The sequence below is a fragment of the Triticum aestivum genome, chromosome 6A, assembly GCF_018294505.1.
Source record: "Triticum aestivum cultivar Chinese Spring chromosome 6A, IWGSC CS RefSeq v2.1, whole genome shotgun sequence".
Taxonomy (NCBI): domain Eukaryota; kingdom Viridiplantae; phylum Streptophyta; class Magnoliopsida; order Poales; family Poaceae; genus Triticum; species Triticum aestivum.
In genome coordinates, this window is record NC_057809.1 from 86172864 (window position 1) to 86183472 (window position 10609).

Below are 10609 nucleotides of genomic sequence, written 5' to 3' on the forward strand. Positions count from 1 at the left end.
CTAATTCACATAAAATAGCAATAAACTCTAGATAAAAATCAAATATTTGATTTTAATCTTTTCCCACCAATATTTCATTTCTTTTGGAGAAGTCTATTATCTCCTCTCGTATATTTTAATATGAAATATTTTCGGAGAGAAAAATAATTAAAACCAAAAATCCTCGTTTCAATATTTGATAAAACTCAAATATGAAAACAGGGAAATCCCCAACTCTCTCCGAGGGTCCTTGAGTTGCTTAGGATTTCGAGGATCGCGGAACGAGATGCAACAAAATATGATATGCAATGAATGATCTATGTATAACATTTCAAATTGAAAATTTGGGATGTTACAACTTTGCAGCAGCCGCTGGAGCAAGCACTCCTTGCCGCGCAAAAACTCGTGATCCGCGCGCTGCAAACGCTTTTTTAGCGTGTCGCGCATTGCGCGTCTATTGGAGATGCTCTTATCAGCACTCTATGTGTCAAAGTCATCAGTGAGGACCTAAGGCTAACTCCAGCGCGCGACCCCATCCCGTCCGTCCTAGTCCGTTTGGGGTAGAACGGACGAATGGCACGGCCCAACGCGCGGTCCCAAACGGACAAATGTCTGACTTTCGTCCGTTTTCGACTCATTCCCGGCCCAAACATGCACAACGTTTGGGATGAAACACACATCGCGCAGACGAGCGGGACGCACGCCCTTGTCCTTCCCGTGGCCCGCCTGTCGGGGACACCAGCGCTTCATTCACCTCCAACGCCTCCAATGTTGGGGAACGTAGCATAAATTCAAAATTTTCCTACATGTCACCAAGATTTATCTATGGAGTCATCTAGCAACGAGGGAGGAGTGGATCTACATACCCTTGTAGATCGCGCGCGGAAGCGTTCAAGAGAACGGGGTTGATGGAGTTGTACTCGTCGTGATCCAAATCACCGATGATCCTAGCGCCGAACGGACGGCACCTCCGCGTTCAACACACGTACGGAGCAGCGACGTCTCCTCCTTCTTGATCCAGCAAGGGGAAAGGAGAGGTTGATGGAGATCCAGCAGCACGACGGCGTGGTGGTGGAAGTAGCGGGATTCCAACAGGGCTTCGCCAAGCGCTGCGGGAGGAGGAAGATGTGTCATGGAAGGGAGAGGAGGCGCCAGGGCTTAGGTGTTGCTTCCCTCCCTTCCCCCACTATATATAGGGCCAAGGGAGAGGGGGGGGCGCAGCCTTGGCCCTTCCTCCAAGGAAGGGTGCGGCCAAGGGAGGAGTCCCTCCTCCCCAAGGCACCTCGGAGGTGCCTTCCCCCTTTAGGACTCTTCCTTTCCCTTGACTCTTGGCGCATGGGCCTCTTGGGGCTGGTGCCCTTGGCCCATATAGGCCAAGGCGCACCCCCTAGAGCCCATGTGGCCCCCCGGGGCAGGTGGCCCCACCCGGTGGACCCCCGGGACCCTTCCGGTGGTCCCGGTACAATACCGGTGACCCCGAAACTTGTCCCGATGGCCGAAATAGCACTTCCTATATATAATTCTTTACCTTCGGACCAGTCCGGAACTCCTCGTGACGTCCGGGATCTCATCCGGGACTCCGAACAACTTTCGGGTTACCACATACTAATATCTCTATAACCCTAGCGTCACCGAACCTTAAGTGTGTAGACCCTACGGGTTTGGGAGACATGCAGACATGATCGAGATGACTCTTCGGTCAATAACCAACAGCGGGATCTGGATACCCATGTTGGCTCCCACATGTTCCACGATGATCTCATCAGATGAACCACGATGTCAAGGACTTAATCAATCCCGTATACAATTCCCTTTGTCTAGCGGTACCATACTTGCCCGAGATTCGATCGTCAGTATCCCAATACCTTGTTCAATCTCGTTACCGGCAAGTCTCTTTACTCGTTCTGTAACACATCATCCCGTGATCAACTCCTTGATCACATTGTCCACATTATGATGATGTCCTACCGAGGGGGCCCAGAGATACCTCTCCGTTTACACGGAGTGACAAATCCCAGTCTCGATTCGTGCCAACCCAACAGACACTTTCGGAGATACCTGTAGTGTACCTTTATAGCCACCCAGTTACGTTGTGACGTTTGGCACACCCAAAGCACTCCTACGGTATCCGAGAGTTGCACAATCTCATGGTCTAAGGAAATGATACTTGACATTAGAAAAGCTTCAGCATACGAACTACATGATCTTGTGCTAGGCTTAGGATTGGGTCTTTGTCCATCACATCATTCTCCTAATGATGTGATCCCGTTATCAATGACATCCAATGTCCATGGTCAGGAAACCGTAACCATCTATTGATCAACGAGCTAGTCAACTAGAGGCTTACTAGGGACATGGTGTTGTCTATGTATCCACACATGTATCTGAGTTTCCTATCAATACAATTCTAGCATGGATAATAAACGATTATCATGAACAAGGAAATATAATAATAACTAATTTATTATTGCCTCTAGGGCATATTTCCAACAGTCTCCCACTTGCACTAGAGTTAATAATCCAGTTCACATCGATATGTGATTAACACTCAAGGTCACATCCCCATGTGACTAACACCCAAAGAGTTTACTAGAGTCAATAATCTAGTTCACACTACCATGTGATTAACACTCGATGAGTTCTGGGTTTGATCATGTTATGCTTGTGAGAGATGTTATAGTCAACGGGTCTGAATCTTTTAGATCCGTGTGTCCTTTACAAATCTCTTTGTCATCTCCTAGATGCAGCTACCACGTTCTATTTGGAGCTATTCCAAATAACTGTTCTACTATACAAATCCAGTTTACTACTCACAATAATCTGGATTAGTGTCAAAGTTTGCATCGGCGTAACCCTTTACGACGAACTCTTTTACCACTTCCATAATCGAGAAAATTCCTTAGTCCACTAGTTACTAAGGATAACTTTGACTGCTGTCCTGTGATCCATTCTTGGATCACTCTTGTACCCCTTGACTGACTCATGGCAAGGCGCACTTCAGGTACGGTACTCAGCATGGCATACTGTAGAGCCTACGTCTTAAGCATAGGGGACGACCTTCATCCTTTCTGTCTATTCTGCCGCGGTCAGGTTTCGAGTCTTACTCAATGTTCACACCTTATAACACAGCCAAGAACTCCTTCTTTGCCGATCCATTTTGAACTCCTTCAAAATTTTGTCACGGTTTGTATTCATTTGAAAGTACTATTAAGCGTTTTGATCTATCCTTATAGATCTTAATTCTCAATACTCGAGTAGCCTAATCCAGGTTTTCCATTGAAAAACACTTTTCAAATGACTCTGCATGCTTTCCAGAAATTCTACATCATTTCCGATCAACAATATGTTAACAACATATACTCATCAGAATTCTATAGTGATCCCACTCACTTCTTTGGAAATACAAGTTTCTCATAAACTTTGTATACACCAAAATCTTTGATCATCTCATCAAAGCATACATTCCAACTCCGAGATGCTTACTCCAGTCCTTAGAAGGATTGCTGGAGCTTTGCATACTTATTAGCATCTTTCAGGATTGACAAAACCATCCGGTTGTATCACATACAACCTTTCCTCAAGAAAATCATCGAGGAAACAATGTTTTGACATCCTATCTGCAAGATTTCATAAATAATGCAGTAATCGCTAATATAATTCCAACAGACTTTTAGCATCGCTACGTGTGAGAAAGTCTCATCGTAGTCAACTCCTTGAACTTGTCGGGAAACATCTTAACGACAAGTCGAGCTTTCTCAATGGTGACACTTACCATCATTGTCTGTCTTCCTTTTAAAATCCATATGTACCTAACAGCCTTACGACCATCAAGTTGTTCTGTCAAAGTCTACACTTTGTTTCCATACATGGATCCTCTCTCGGATTTTATGGCCTCGAGCCATTTATCGGAATCCGGGCCCACCATCACTTCTCCATAGCTCGTAGGTTCATTGTTGTCTAGCAACATGACTTCCAAGACAGGATTATGTACCACTCTGAAGTAGTATGCATCCTTGTCATCCTACGAGGTTTGGGAGTGACTTGATCCAAAGTCTCATGATCAATATCATAAGCTTCCACTTCAATTGGTGTAGGTGCCACAGGAACAACTTCCTGTGCCCTGCCACACACTAGTTGAAGAGACGGTTCAATAACCTCATCAAGTCTCCACCATCCTCCCACTCAATTCTTTCGAGAGAAACTTTTCCTCGAGAAAGGACCCGATTCTAGAAACAATCCCTTATTGCTTTCGGATCTGAGACATGAGGTATACCCAACTGTTTTGGGTGTCCTATGAAGATGCATTTATCCGCTTTGGGTTCGAGCTTATCAGCCTGAAACTTTTCCACATAAGCGTCGCAGCCCCAAACTTCTAAGAAATGACAGCTTAGGTTTCTCTAAACCATAGTTCGTACGGTGTCATCTCATCGGAATTACGTGGTGCCCCTTTTAAAGTGAATGTGGTTGTCTCTAATGCCTAACCCATAAACTATTGTGGTAATTCGATAAGAGACATCATGGTATGCATCATATCTAATAGGGTGCAGTTATGATGTTCGGACACACCATCACACTATGGTGTTCCAGGCTGTATTAGTTGTGAAACAATTTCCACAATGTCTTAATTCTGTGCCAAACTCGTAATTCAGATATTCATCTCTATGATCATATCATAGATATTTTATCCTCTTGTCACGACGATCTTTCAACTTCACCCTGAAATTACTTGAACCTTTCAATAATTCAGACTCGTGATTCATCAAGTAAATATACTCAACATCTACTCAAATCATCTGTGAAGTAAGAACATAACGATATCCACTACACGCCTCAGCACTCATTGGACTGCACACATCAAAATGTATTACTTCCAACAAGTTGCTTTCTAGTTCCATTTTACTGAAAATGAGGCTTTCAATCATCTTGCCCATGTGGTATGATTTGCATGTCTCAAGTGATTCAAAATCAAGTGAGTCCAAACGATCCATCTGTATAGAGTTTCTTCATGCATATCTACCAACAAACATCGTTCGCATGTCTCAATCCTTTCAAAAATGAGTGAGTCCAAAGATCCATCAACATGGAGCTTCTTCATGCGTTTTATACCGATATGACTCAAGTGGCAGTGCCACAAGTAGGTGGTACTATCATTACTATCTTATATCTTTTGGCATGAACATGTGTATCACTATGATCTAGATTCAATGAACCATTCATTTTAGGTGCAAGACCATTGAAGGTATTATTCAAATAAACAGAGTAACTGTTATTCTCCTTAAATGAATAACTGTATTGCGATAGACATAATCCAATCATGTCTATGCTCAACGCAAACACCAATCTCGATGGTAGAGGGAGCGTGCGATGCTTGATCATATCAACATTGGAAACACTTCCAACACATATCGTCAGCTCACCTTTAGCTAGTCTCTGTTTATTCCGTAGCTTTTACTTCGAGTTACTAACACTTAGCAACCGAACCGGTATCTAATACCCTAGTGCTACTAGGAGTACTAGTAAAGTACACATCAACACAATGTATATCCAATATACTTCTATCGACCTTGCCAGCCTTCTCATCTACCAAGTATCTAGGGTAATTCTGCTCCAGTGGCTGTTCCCCTTATTACAGAAGCACTTAGTCTCGGGTTTGGGTTCAACCTTGGGTTTCTTCACTAGGGCAGCAGCTGAATTGCCGTTTCATGAAGTATCCCTTCGTGTCCTTGCCCTTATTGAAACTAGTGGTTTCACCAACCATCAACAATTGATGCTCCTTCTTGATTTCTACTTTTGTGGTGTCAAACATCGCGAATAACTCAAGGATCATCATATATGTCCCTGATATATTATAGTTCATCACGAAGCTCTAGCAGCTTGGTGGTTATGACTTCGGAGAAACATCACTATCTCATCTGGAAGATCAACTCCCACTCGATTCAAGCGATTGTTGTACTCAGACAATCTGAGCACAAGTTCCACAATTGAGCTTTTCTCCCTTAGTTTGCAGGCTAAGAAAATTGTCGGAGGTCTTATACCTCTTGACGTGGGCACGAGCCTGAAATCCCAATTTCAGCCCTCGAAACATCTCATATGTTTCGCGACGTTTCAAAACGTCTTCGGTGCCTCGACTCTAAACCGTTTAACTGAACTATCACGTAGTTATCAAAATGTGTATGTCAGATGTTCGCAACATCCATAGACAACGTTCGAGGTTCAGCACACTGAGCGGTGCATTAAGGACATAAGCCTTCTATGAAGCAATGAGGACAAACCTCAGTTTATGGACCTAGTCCGCATAATTACTACTATCAACTTTCAACTAAATTTTCTCTAGGAACATATCTAAACAGTAGAACTGAAGCGCGAGCTACGACATAATTTGCGAAGACCTTTTGACTATGTTCAGGATAATTAAGTTCATCTTATGAACTCCCACTCAGATAGACATCCCTCTAGTCATCTAAGTGATTACATGATCCGAGTCAACTAGGCCGTGTCCGATCATCACGTGAGATGGACTAGTCAACATCGGTGAACATCTTCATGTTGATCGTATCTTCTATACGACTCATGCTCGACCTTTCGGTCTCTTGTGTTCCGAGGCCATGTCTTTACATGCTAGGCTCGTCAAGTTAACCTAAGTGTTTCACATGTGTTCCGAGGCCATGTCTGTAGATGCTAGGCTCGTCAACACCCGTTGTATTCGAACGTAAGAATCTATCACACCCGATCATCACGTGGTGCTTCGAAACGAAGAACTTTCGCAATGGTGCACAGTTAGGGGGAACACCTTCTTGAAATTTTAGTGAGGGATCATCTTATTTACTACCGTCGTTCTAAGCAAATAAGATGTATAAACATGATAAACATCACATGCAATCAAATAGTGACATGATATGGCCAATATCATATTGCTCCTTTTGATCTTCATCTTCGGGGCTCCATGATCATCATCGTCACCGGCATGACACCATGATCTCCATCATCGTGTCTCCATGAAGTTGCCTCGCCAACTATTACTTCTACTACTACAGCTAACGGTTAGCAATAAAGTAAAGTAATTACATGATGTTTATGTTGACACGCAGGTCATAAATAAATTAAGACAACTCCTATGGCTCTTGCCGGTTGTCATATTCATCGACATGCAAGTCGTGATTCCTATTACAAGAACATGATCAATCTCATACATCACATATATCATTCATCACATCCTTTTGGCCATATCACATCACATAGCATACCCTGCAAAAACAAGTTAGACGTCCTCTAATTGTTGTTTGCATGTTTTACGTGGCTGCTATGGGTTTCTAGCAAGAACATTTCTTACCTACGCAAAAACCATAACGTGATATGCCAATTGCTATTTACCCTTCATAAGGACCCTTTTCATCGAATCCGATCCGACTAAAGTGGGAGAGACAGACACCCGCTAGCCACCTTATGCAACTAGTGCATGTCAGTCGGTGGAACCAGTCTCACGTAAGAGTACGTGTAAGGTCGGTCCGGGCTGCTTCATCCCACAATGCCACTGAATCAAGATTGGACTAGTAACGGTAAGCATATTGAACAAAAGCAACGCCCACAACTACTTTGTGTTCTACTCGTGCATAGAAACTACGCATAGACCTAGCTCTGATACCACTGTTGAGGAACGTAGCATAAATTCAAAATTTTCCTACGTGTCACCAAGATCTATCTATGGAGGCATCTAGCAACGAGGGAGGAGTGGATCTACATACCCTTGTAGATCGTGCGCGGAAGCGTTCAAGAGAACGGGGTTGATGGAGTCGTACTCGTCGTGATCCAAATCATCGATGATCCTAGCACCGAACGGACGGCACCTCCGCGTTCAACACACGTACGGAGCAGCGACGTCTCCTCCTTCTTGATCCAGCAAGGGGAAAGGAGAGGTTGATGGAGATCCAGCAGCACAACGGCGTGGTGGTGGAAGTAGCGGGATTCCAACAGGGCTTCGCCAAGCGCTGCGGGAGGAGGGAGATGTGTCATGGGAGGGAGAGGGAGGCGCCAGGGCTTAGGTGTTGCTGCCCTCCCTTCCCCCACTATATATAGGGCCAAGGGAGAGGGGGGGCAGCCTTGGCCCTTCCTCCAAGTAAGGGTGCGGCCAAGGGAGGAGTCCCTCCTCCCCAAGGCACCTCAGAGGTGCCTTCCCCCTTTAGGACTCTTCCTTTCCCTTGACTCTTGGCGCATGGGCCTCTTGGGGCTGGTGCCCTTGGCCCATATAGGCCAAGGCGCACCCCCTACAGCCCATGTGCCCCCCCGGGGCAGGTGGCCCCACCCGGTGGACCCCCGGGACCCTTCCGGTGGTCCCAGTACAATATCGGTGACCCTGAAACTTGTCCCGATGGCCGAAATAGCACTTCCTATATATAATTCTTTACCTCCAGACCATTCCGGAACTCCTCGTGACGTCCGGGATCTCATCCGGGACTCCGAACAACTTTCGGGTTACCACATACTAATATCTCTATAACCCTAGCGTCACCGAACCTTAAGTGTGTAGACCCTACGGGTTCGGGAGACATGCAGACATGACCGAGATGACTCTCCGGTCAATAACCAACAGCGGGATCTGGATACCCATGTTGGCTCCCACATGTTCCACGATGATCTCATCGGATGAACCACGATGTCAAGGACTTAATCAATCTCGTATACAATTCCCTTTGTCTAGCGGTACGATACTTGCCCGAGATTCGATCTTCGGTATCCCGATACCTTGTTCAATCTCGTTACCGGCAAGTCTCTTTACTTGTTCCGTAACACATCATACCATGATCAACTCCTTGATCACATTGTGCACATTATGATGATGTCCTACCGAGTGGGCCCAGAGATACCTCTCCGTTTACACGGAGTGACAAATCCCAGTCTCGATTCGTGCCAACCCAACAGACACTTTCGGAGATACCTGTAGTGTACCTTTATAGCCACCCAGTTACGTTGTGACGTTTGGCACACCCAAAGCACTCCTACGGTATCCGGGAGTTGCACAATCTCATGGTCTAAGGAAATGGTACTTGACATTAGAAAAGCTTTAGCATACGAACTACATGATCTTGTGCTAGGCTTAGGATTGGGTCTTTGTCCATCACATCATTCTCCTAATGATGTGATCCCGTTATCAATGACATCCAATGTCCATGGTCAGGAAACCGTAACCATCTATTGATCAACGAGCTAGTCAACTAGAGGCTTACTAGGGACATGGTGTTGTCTATGTATCCACACATGTATCTGAGTTTCCTATCAATACAATTCTAGCATGGATAATAAACGATTATCATGAACAAGGAAATATAATAATAACTAATTTATTATTGCCTCTAGGGCATATTTCCAACATCCACCCGCCCTCCACGCCCCACCCCGCCGCTGGCGCCGCCACTATTTTCCGGCCGCCTCCTGACTACTCCCCCCCCGGCCGTCCATACCAAACCACATCTCGCCATGGCCGCCACCACCCCCGCGCTTTCGCAGGAGTTTTGGTCGTCGTTTGGAGGAGCTTTGTCCGTCGCCGTCGTATCCGGTGCCAGAGGGGATATGAACGCCGGCGACGCCTATGGACCACGACAGCTTCCGTCGGGTGCTCCAGAGCGACCTGTAGCCGGCCGCCAAACGCCCCTGCTGCATCGAGGTGATCTTCGCGACCTCTTTGCCACCACGACCGCAAGGTGTTTGACACTTTGCCCACAAAGGTATGAACAATGGAGATGAATTTTCTTCAACCACTTCATTTATTCATCGGATGATTCGTCCTTGGACGACGAAGATTTTGTGGTGGTTGCACTGGTCGTTCACGACCACATTGAACGGCAGCGGGCTCGGTACAGGGGGTTAGTCCCTGACCGTGCTCCCTATCTGAACCACAACAAAGAGAGAGGCCACTCCCTGCTCTATGCCAATTACGTTGAGAATACAGCGCTCTTCAAACCAGAGAAATTCCGTCGCCGTTTTAGTATGGCAAGGCATGTGTTCAATCGTATCCGAGAGGGAATGGTTGCTCATGACCCATTCTTCGAGTGCAAAACGGATGCCCTTGGCAAGTTTGGATTCTCCTCTTATCAGAATGCACCGCGACCATCCGCATGCTTGCATATGAAATTCCAGATGATCCGGTGGATGAGTACGTGCGCATGAGTGAGTCCACATCTCTGCTGTCAATGTACAACTTCTGCAAGGCCGTGGTGGCAGTGTTTGGCCCTGAGTACTTGAGGCAGCCAAATGCCGCTGATACTGAAAGGCTGTTGGCGATCAACGCTGATAGAGGCTTTCCAGGCATGCTTGGCAGCATAGATTGTATGCACTGGGAGTGAAAGAACTGTCCATTTGCTTGGCAGGGCCAGTACAAGGGGCATGTTAAAGCGTGCATTGTCATATTAGAAGCGGTGGCTTCGCAAGATCTTTGGATATGGCATTCTTTCTTCGGCATGGCATGTTCTCACAATGATATCAATGTGCTGCAGCGTTCTCGAGTCTTCGCAAGGCTTGCAGAAGGCCACTCCCCACCTATCAAGTTTGAGACCAACGGCCACGACTACAACAAGGGATACTACCTAGCTGATGGTATATATCCTCAGTGGTCAACTTTTGTGAAGACAATCTCGAA